The sequence below is a fragment of the Poecilia latipinna genome, unplaced genomic scaffold, assembly GCF_001443285.1.
Source record: "Poecilia latipinna isolate Pla-1442-1.1 unplaced genomic scaffold, P_latipinna-1.0 Scaffold703, whole genome shotgun sequence".
Taxonomy (NCBI): Eukaryota; Metazoa; Chordata; class Actinopteri; order Cyprinodontiformes; family Poeciliidae; genus Poecilia; species Poecilia latipinna.
Window position 1 is genome coordinate 263,624 of NW_015113319.1, and position 10,575 is coordinate 274,198.

The 10,575-nt window shown below is 37.4% G+C and overlaps 1 long non-coding RNA gene across 1 annotated transcript in view; it reads left to right on the top strand.

The window, feature by feature from the left end:
- The window catches only part of LOC106955080 (uncharacterized), a 39,189-nt gene extending 30,863 nt beyond the window's left edge, over nt 1–8,326 (top strand). Inside the window, exon 3 of the long non-coding RNA XR_001426502.1 lies at nt 8,316–8,326. This is a non-coding gene — a long non-coding RNA (uncharacterized LOC106955080). The remainder of the gene's footprint in view (nt 1–8,315) is intronic.
- Nucleotides 8,327–10,575: the final 2,249 nt, after the last annotated feature.

Here is a 10,575-nt window from a genome sequence, read left to right on the forward strand (position 1 = left end):
TGATCGGTTTTGGACGGGCGATAAGCAATACTGAAGAATGACTGCTATCATTAACGATACAGGGAAGAAGCTTTTTTGTTATCTAGCATTACTAGCAAAGTTGTTAGCTAGCACCTAGCTAGTAGCACAACAACAACAGCGTAATGTCTGTAAAATTACTGAATGGATTAGATAAGAACAGTTTTTCCTCACCTGGCTGTCTCCTCCCGCTCAGTAGTTCTTCAGAGAAAGGCAGACAGAGGCCTGTCAGTGTCTGTTGTATTTCATTACCTCTCTGCTTAAACCGCGACTCCGTGCTGAAGGAGAAACGATACTTCAACGTTTTCCGTCATCTGACAAGCAGCAAGTCTACTCCACTTTATTCACCAAAAACTTTTTTATTTTATTTTAATTCACCAAAAACTGTTCTGTAATCTGGAACGTTTGCTACGTTGAGCTCCGCAGTTAGCTGCCTCAACTTAGTGCGCGAGAGGCAATTTTGCGTCGTGCGTCACGGGCGAAAGGTCAAAGGTAACAAGGTGACCGGAGGGCTTATTATGTTGTACAAAAAAACAAACAAAAAAAACCCCCAACAAAAAACAAATAATTTTCGTACATATTATGTGCTGAAGTATCCCCGACCCACTCTGCACGTTCCTGGCTATGTGTCATCAGTGTCAAAGCGATACAGAAGTGAATTATTGGCAGGTTGTTTAACCCTCTGCTTGCAAATGAACAGAGTGAGCAATATAAAACACTGATGAATTGTCTGCATCTTAATGTTGGAATGGCAGGTTGAAAAAAAAACATTGCTTATTTACTATTTTGACATTTTTCATTCATCATTTTCTCTTGTCCTCTGATATTGTCCTACCCCCCTTACGTCTTTTCCCTTTTCCTATTTCAGTCTCACAGATCAGCCCAGAAACAGTTCATTACAAACAATATCCCCTAGTAAACATGCTTCATTAAACTGCCTCTACCCCTAATATCTTTTTAATGCATTTTTATAATTGAATTAAATGGGTTAGTGGAATGCTATAAATAGTTTGAAGTTGGTTTGTCCCCCCTCCTTTTTTTTTTTTCTGCACCTGAAACGTGTGTATTTATATGCTGTATAAACACACGTACCAGACTGAGAATGCAGTGACGGAGGGCAGGAAGTTTGACCTCCTTCTCTATACATTCTTCACATTTGACTTCCCTGGTTGGACACGTGTCCACGAGTATGTCTGTTTTATTTACTCAGCTGACTCGCGGCGTTTTCTAAGCTTTTGTCTCCTGTTTTCCTTTTCGCTATGCTCACATCTCTACTCTGAAGAATTGCTTGTTTGCTTCAGTAACCCTCAGAGTTACTGGCATTAGTTTTTAGATTGATTTGTGTTGTTATTTTAACTACGCTGTATTTACAGAGCAGAGCGCTGTCGATTGCTAAATTACCCCATGGCTTATAGCATCAAAAATTAATAATATAGCACAATAAAGTTTAAAGTCATGGTCCTACCGCAACAATTATGTGTAATTTGTTATAGTACAGGTTGTTTAGATGGTGTAATTTCCACCACCATTGCTTTATTATGACCGTTATCCTGCTTAAGCCCACAAGAGCCTTGTTAACCCTCAATATTGTAATCATTTATGATTGAGATCAACTATCATCTGGGGTTTTATTGAAGAATGTTTATTTCTTAGATTTTATAGTTCCTGTGTCTATAAGTCAGCTAAAGGTTAGAGACATGAAGGGAAAGTTATCCTGATCAAAGAGAAGTGCTTTACCTGTTAAGATCCCTGCCTTTTCTCTGTTTGGTTCTGAATCTTGATAGAAAGATGAAACAAAAATACATTATTAAAATAGTGACGTCTTAAATAAATAAATAAATAAATAGAGCAAAAATAGGACCTTGTGGTTGGTAAGATAATGACAAATAAATGATAACAGTATGAATATGAAAGAAAGCCAAAAAATGACCAATTTCATAACTGCATTGCCATTTCATCCCATTACCATTACTAAATAAACATGAAGTCATGTATTCTGTCTAAGTTTATTTTTCTTGGGATATCGGTATTTTGATAAGTAATGCAGATTGATTTTCATATTTTTTATATAACAGCTTGTTTCTGCTGAATATTGATCTGATCCCCACTTGGTTGAGTAAAATCTGAAGATCAAAGACTGATTTGACTCCTTATAAAACCAAAGTGCTTTGTACCACCCACTAATGGTAAATATTTAAAATTAGATTCACATAATCACACTTACTGGCAGCAGACTATGAGCAGATTAAATAAATGTACTTTAATAATGTCTTGTCATGTGAATTTGATGTATATTCAGTGACAAAAAAAATATATCATGAGATTACCAAAACAGTGAATGTACAAACTGACCAAACACATAACAGAGACTTCAAAAAAAGTATAGTGTAACTTTAAACCAAATTTACACCTCATATTAGTCTAAAATGTGTACAAAGTTCAGATTTTGATTTGTCTCTATGTGAAAGGTTCTAATTAGTGTTTTTTTTATTTCTTTTTTTGTTTGCATTTTGTTAGAAAGCAAAACAGTTAAAAGATATTGAAAATTGAAGTTGCATTTTTATTAAAAGCAATTGGAGAATGTAATGTCCTGACCCCAACAGCATAGCGTGGACTCAGAGCCGAGTGACAAGGCTTTCTCTTGTTCTTAATCTTTGTGCACAGACTAATTCTGAGCCAAGAAAAATCCTCTTACTTCATAGGAAGTGACAGCTACAATGAGAAGAGGCTTTAAGCATAATCACTTTGCATGATATTCGTGACTAAATCGGGGATCATAGTTCTGCCAGTTTTACTTTATATTGTCTTAAGTTTCACTGAACTGAGTCTATATTCTAAGCGTATGTCGGTTATAGATCTTCTTATTACATAGTAGTGTTTTTGTTGGGACTGATATTGTCATACATAACACATTTTGCGAAGCCATTATGGTAAAACGTGAGCACTTTTAAATACATTGATGACCGTTTTAAAGGAGTTCAAACATTGTAGACCTGGAAGTCTCTGACTTACCTTTGTTTTTGTATTGCATGACTGTACGTTTGCCATGTAGCATTCCAAGTAATCTTCTTCAAGTTATTTTTCCCTTTATCCTGCTGGTGGTCCTTTTATATATGAATATATAAACTTTTTTTTTTTTTTAATAAACAAGCAGTGATGATTTACCCTTGCAAGGCATGATTAAATTGGCTTACATGTTTTCCAAAAATAATGTAGTCACATCTGGTGGGATTGCAGGGATTTGCATGTATCAGTGACAGAATTGCAATTCACACCTAGCTCAGTCACAGACTCTTTTCAAAATCTTCCCCAAAGATTGTTGGAATTATGGAGAGGCAAAATGAGATGGCACGGTGAGGATTGTGTGTCAAGAGGTGTGGAGTCGGTTTATGTTTGCAACCTGCAACATAGAGTGCTGGGAATACTTTGTTCGCTTTTTTTTTTTTTTTGCATAAAAATATTTTGTGTGTGTGTGTGTGTTCAATAGAAGTATTTTGAAAAGAGAATCTGAACTGATGATTACCCTCACTATGTTGGTTAAATGCTTTTAAGGAGTTTGTTTTCTGAAGGAGGTCATGGCATGTTCAGAATTGACAAGGTTCACTAAATGGGTCACCTGCGGTTTCATCAAACCATAAACAAATATTTCCTTTAGAATTTAGCTTTTCATTCCCCTGTAACAAAAAAAAACAAAAACCCAACCTGTTTTTAGAGGCGAAACCTGTAAGGACAAGCCGAGCACAGGGATTTTCTGTCTTTCCACACATTCTGAAACCTCGCCATTGTTTCCCCTCAAAGCTTGAAATGTTTAAAGTACTTGAGGTTTCTCAAAGGGAACAGGGAAGGGCACCTTTAAAAGCACTCTTTTTGTATCGCAGGAAGGAGAAGAAGAGAAGACTTAAAACCTTCATCTCAAAGTCAATGAAGTGAAATAGACAATCAAGGTGTTCTGAAATCTAATTACTGGACTGTAAAGCCCAGGGCTTAATATGAGCCCAGAACCTGCAAGAACAGGATCCAGCACCTCCCAGTGATGTTCCATTTAGATGTTTAACGACTAAAAATACTTATACTGTCTCACTTTCTATCTTTTTTTTCCTTCCTTCCTTTCTTTCTTTCTTACTTTTTTATTTAATAACCTCTTTTCTGTCTTGCCCCTATTCTGGTTTTGTAAAAAGGACAAACTGTTAGTGTGAGGAAGACAAATTAATCATTTAACATCTGATCTGATGAGATGTGATACTTCAAATTCTCAAAACGGAAGATAAATGTGACATGGTGTCTTATTTCTAAACACCCTTTGCATATCTGTAGCGAATTGTCTTTAAAAAAAATCCATCCTCACTTAATATTTAATGAAACTTTAAAATGCTGCAGAAACTTTATATAATTTTTTTTAAGCCTGAATTTTAAAATCTGTTTTACTTAACATTCAATGCAGTACGCAAACTGCTCAGAGTAAAGTGATACTTATTTGTTTAGGTCTGCGTGCTTTAAGGAGTGTGAGCTTGTTTTGTTTTTCTACCACTCTGTTGATGTCATCTTGGTTGTTTGAGGTGCACTGCGGGATCCGGCCTCCCTGCGGAGCCAGGCAGCCGTGGGGTCTGTGTACGTAGGCCGACCACGCTGTCATGTCTCTTTCATCGCCAGCCAGGCTTGGCCAACACGGAGATAAGGAGACAATGACTGGGAGAGCGAGCAGTGGCAAGGTGTAACCACAGCCCCTGGGTCTCCTCCCTGCCGAGTACTTCAAATCCTCATTAGGATTTTCAGCAAAGGAAGAAGGGATTTTCAGGATTAGGGCTTTGTCACAGCTGGCTCCAGGTCGGTGTTTGTCATGCAAGAGCATGGCAGAACTCTGACATATTGCTAACCCCCCTCCTCCCGTCTAACACAGACGCTGTCTTCACCTGGCTCCCGAGGCAGTCAATGTATGTTCCACTGACCTCAAACGCTTGATGCTTACAATTGTTAACCTGCCGCCTTGGCTAAGCGTTTTAAAGTACTTTCTAGTAGCTTTTGTCGGGTGTCCGTTGATTCATGTTGCAGTGTCAGCGTTTGTTGGATATTAATACAGAGTTAACCTTGGAAAACATATTTAGTTTGGTGTTTACAGTCCTAATCCATAACTCTTCTGAACACGTCAGCCATGATTTTGATGCAGCTGTTCAGACAGGAGAGTCGCTGCTACGCTTTAATCTTTACCCTTCATATTTTTGTACAGCAAAAGTACTAAATGGCCTTCCCTGAAGCTATTTGTTCCCTAGTTTGCTTGCATTTTACAAAAAAAAAAAAGTATGTAAAGTAGGTTTCTCTTCTAAAAAGCTCTGACCTGCCAATACTGGTTGTAGCTGGTTCCAATTGCTCTGTAAGAGCTATAATTGCCAGCACTAAACAAAGTAGGCTTTTTGGTGTTTCAGTCTTTTGCTTACAGACATGATGATCTAGCATCTTAGCTCACAAACTGTACTTCAAAAATATTAACTTAAAAATAATATATTCAGTGGACCACAGCCCCAAGACTGTTTAGATAACCAGCATGCATTGGTAGCTTTAACCAGCCAATGTATAATTGGAAGAATAGATCATTTCCCACCTTGAGTGTAAGAGACCTGTTGGTGTAAAACAGGATTTTAGAGATTTATAATCAAGACACAATCATTTGGAGTTGACATTTTAGATATTTTACTTCACCTTTTCTAGCACTTCAGATTAGGTAGCATTGTAACTATAAAATACATTCTCTGTGTATTCTTAGCTTTGCTTGAAATTTTCTTATAGGCTTCCAACAATTCAAAATCCACTATGTTCCTTAGCAGAGTTTAAACATTTAAATACTTAAAGAAGATTCCAGGTATGGGCTGAAGTCGGCTGACCGTCGATTTGCACCTTATCTTGCTGCTTGCACACTGAAGAGTGTTGTTGTTGGCGCAAACTGTCACCGCTTAGGTATTGAGTGTTAAGCGAAGTGGATCAGATCTGATTTCATGAGAAGCCTGTCATCAGTCGGGGTCAGTCAAGCTGTAAGCTTAACAGTTTTGTTAACCAATCTATTTCTTGGGATATTCCCAAATATGAACTGTTTGTTCATATTTTGAACAAACAGTTCAAAATATGAACTGTGGCTATTTCTTTGAGGTCACACTCTCATTACACTAAACAAAAGGCCCCTGTTTCCTGACATGTTGCTCAGTCTCTCAGATTTCAACGTAACATTAAAACTGCCTTCTTCTATAATTCTCAAGACTCTTACTGGATAAGAGTGTTTCAAATGGGTCCCACCCTAGATTAGTCATCTACTTGCATGTTCCTGTCTACCTTATGCTTTACAGCCACAGCTTATCTCACTTTGTTCTTGCCCTGTTAATCAGGGACACTCCTCCAGGTTATTTATTTTTTTGTTTGCGTCTAGGTTTTACATTTGTTTCATTAGTCATAAATCTGGGCTGGTTGCAGGATTTACTGTTAAATGTTCTGATTCATGTGACAAATAATTGCTTTATATGCTGTGAAAAGGACTCAAAGCTGTTTGCATGATGGCAACAAGATAAAATAGCGGCGCCTCTTTAGTTTTGAAATGTTTCTCCATTGGTGGCTTTTACGTCGTTGACATCAAGGACTGCAGACAAACGGAAAGCAAGGACTTCTGATGAAGTGCTGTCTGGAAGGGGCGGATGGAGAGAATGTTTTTGATTATACACTGTATAAGGTCTCTCAAACAGGAACAAGCATGTACAACTTGCGTCTGACAAATGAAGCAGGTCAAAGGGCAAATGCAGGTTTGTTTTGTATTCGCTGGTGTTATGATGTGTAATGTTACAGTTAATAATCTGCAGAGTTCAGGTCGCATGAGATTGCAGCGTGCCAATTTTCTCTCTCTTTCTCGTGAGCCATTGTAGATTGGAATATTTTAGAGCATTATATAAACTGTTTTTTAATAGAATTTCACTGTGGACGTCACAACTCTGATTTCCTCTGCAAGAGAAATTACATCCATTTATCAGTGTGAGCAGCCTGGGTCCCATTCCACTTTTGGGTTTAACAAAAAAGCAGTCAGAAGGACGGAGTCATTGAAGTGGTCTTTGACTGCTTTTATTAAACCAGGCAGATTCCATAGCAGCTGAAACGTCTCACGCAAACAACAGCAATTTGTGTTTAAGGGGTAGATAATTACATTTCCATTGTGAGGAAACTGCTGAAAAACATCCACATGGGACAGCGTTAGTGCGGTTTGGATGGCATGTAAAGAAATACCTACTGTGGGACATGTAACGACAGAATGTGTTAAGAGAAGATGATATACTCCAAGACTCGTGATTTCACAGATTTTACAGTCTGCTCTCATGGGTCGGTCGTAAGATATCCTTTCTTGCCCTTAGTGGAATCCTTTTTGTCCTCTTGCTTTCATTCCTGATTTAGTACAGCTGTAAATCCAGAGAAGGGTCCTGTAAACGAGGGGTGGTGAAACTACGCCCATAAATAAAAAGGATTTAGAAGCAGGGCCTTTTTCAAAGAATTCTAAATTCACATTTATGTGGCTTGTTAACTCATAGGGCTTAACTAGTGCATTTAGTATTTTTTTTTTTTTGCTTTTTTTTTAGGATTTCCGCTGAGGCTAAACTCTTAATTTAAACTCGCACTTAGTAAATCAGCCAAGAATTTCCACTTGTTTAACGATACCTTTTTTCTTTTTTTTTGATGGTCCTTCTAAATCAGCATGCTGAAATCCTTACACGTTGGTTTACTTGATGTCAGACTGAACATATACCAGTTCAAGCTGTTAGTGCTCCGGCACTATAAGTTGACCTCATGTGATTCAGCCTTTGACCTTGTGAGTCATAATAGTGACCCCTGAGTGCTTTTGCATGTCAGGCCTCAGGCTTTTCCTTACTCTTGGATAAATGATGCACTTACATGTTAACGATAAATATCCAATTAAATAATCTATTTTGAATTTGCTTCCTTCAGTATGCAGGCAGACGTATGCCGGTAGGATGTTAGACATAGGCTTATATGAATTCGTAATGGCAGAATAGTCTTTAGTAAAAAGACGTGGGCTGCCCATTCGATAGACTTGGCTAAGGCAGTTGTTTTTGAAAAGAAAAGGATCCTCACTGCTGAGAAAAGACTAAATATTTTTCTAGACCACAAACATAGAAAATAGATCCCAAACATGGGATTAGCAGAGTAACTAGTTAATTGTCTTTGTTTAAATAAATAAATAAATAAATAAATAAATACATAAATGAATAAATGTCGTCCTTTTAATTTCACCAAATCTTGAAGTTGTTAGCAAGGGTATAGCAGAATATCTTTAAGCTATTTTGAAGCTGTTACTTTTTAAAGCTTTTTGTGTCTTGATTTTGGTCACCATCTTATCCATACTGACAGAGCCATACATGGACCGAAGCTCGTGTTTCTTAATTTCCATCAGACAGACAGCTCTCCTCCTCGAAATTCTTAAATTTATTTAAAATATTCAGCCACCAGCTTTACATCCTGACGATCTTCAGATATGTCCTTAAATAGGAACTTCACATGTACTGCCTCTATTCAGAGTAAGTTATTCCAAATCTGGAAGCTTTTTTTAATGCAAGGTTGTTATATTTATTTATTTATTTTCATTTTTTGACTAATCAGTAATGAGCTGAAAGATTCTTGAGATTATATTTAATTGCAAATCATTAAAATAAAATACAGTAATAACTTTCATATTTAGGTGCCTCCGAAATGAGATCTGTTAATGGACATATTAGGATGTAATTTATTTATTTATTTATTTTTTTTGCAATGTAAATAGTCTATTAGACAAGACTAAATTAGTGTTTTGCTTTTGTCCTTTGTCAAGTGTTATTCAACACTATTTGTCCCATTTTAAGTGTCCAAGCAAAAATGGTGTCAACTAACAATCCGCCAAATGTGGATAGCAGTGAGTCCTTGTGGTTGAGTCAGAATGGAGACGGCATAAAGAATTCAGTCAGAGCAGCAGTCGTGTCATCAGGGCATGACTACCCTGTTGGTCAGGGAATTTAAATGCCAGGTGGGGGTCAGTTGAAGCACCGGTTGAATAATGTGGCACAAATGCATACACATGAGAGCAGAGTCTTGGGGAAGAGGAACCACTGCCGTGGGCAGCTTGAGAAAGTGCACTGAGAGAATGCAAAGCAACCAGACAGACCACCGCGTTTTTACGTATTCCCAGTGGTGACACGTTGGGTGCCGTTTTATTAAAATGTAGTGCATCAAACACGTCACTGAAGCAGAGCAGGACATTCGGGCTTCTGAATGTATCTCAAGCCACTGCTTTTATTATTATTATTTTTTTTTATAGAAACAGAATAAATGCTTTAGCCAAGGGTCATCACATACTAATCAAATTCAGCCTATGAAGCTCCAAAAGGCATTCACATCATTTAACTTGTATCAGTTGTCATTTGAAATATTGACTGACCTACATCAATTCCCTTCCGGAGTGACTCAGAGGATTAATCCACATAATTCTATTAATGTCGACTCACTTTAATTGAAATAGAGGGCAAACTTTCTCCTATCCAATGTCTTGTTTTATTTTTGAATCTACAATGTTTTCATTATTGTATTTTTTTTTTTTTTTTTTTTTCTTCGTCAAATCAAATTCAACACTGTAGTAATAAAATGAGTAAAGAGGCCTTGACCTTGTCTGGATAATCTCAAAATGTCTTGTAATTTAATATTGAAATTTACAGTTGACCGTGTTGTAGGAACCATGAGAGGAAATTTACTACTTTATGGTCACTGCAGTCATTTCATTACCAGGATATGTCCTTCCTTTTTTTGTGACCTAAAAATCCCTCTCTCTTTTTTTCCCCCTCTCTCTCTCTCTTTCCCGCTCCCTCTGCACACACTGCCTGGCCTGGGGGCTATCCGATATTAGACAGTGAGATGTCACTCTGTGCTTGTGTGAGTCCAGTCAGCTAACATGTGCAGATGATGGGTAGTCAATAATGCATTATAAAAAAAAAAGGGGGGATTTATGACCTTGATGAGCCTCGTATTGCTTAATTAGGCCTAAAGGTTGATTTACATACAAGTGTACATGGAATTTGATGAGGCTGTGTTATACTGCAGGTGTGGTACATTTTTCTTTTGTCTGGCAGCAAAACTTGATGCTTTGCGTTTGTTCAAATTCTAATGGACAGGGTTGTGAGCCAGTATATGAAAGGGGCTGGGGGAGGAAGGGGGGGTTACATTAACCTTTTTGGTTTCTAGTATTTCTACATGTCTTATTTTATTTGAACCCAATTAGAGTAAGTGCTACAAGATCATATTTCTGTTCATTGCTATTGTGGCCAGGATTATCTCTACAAGCACTAGTTTTGGGCAACAAGGAATAAACTACATAAGGAAAACAAAATCTCTGGTGTAAGTTTCTGTTTAAAGCTGCTAAACAATGTGAGGAAAAAAATATTTTTTTTCTTGACATCTATTCAGAGAGAAATGATGAGATCTTTTTCAGAGTCATGTACCTATATCAGAGATGCTCCTGATAGCCCCCCTGCTGTTGCTATGGAAGTAGCA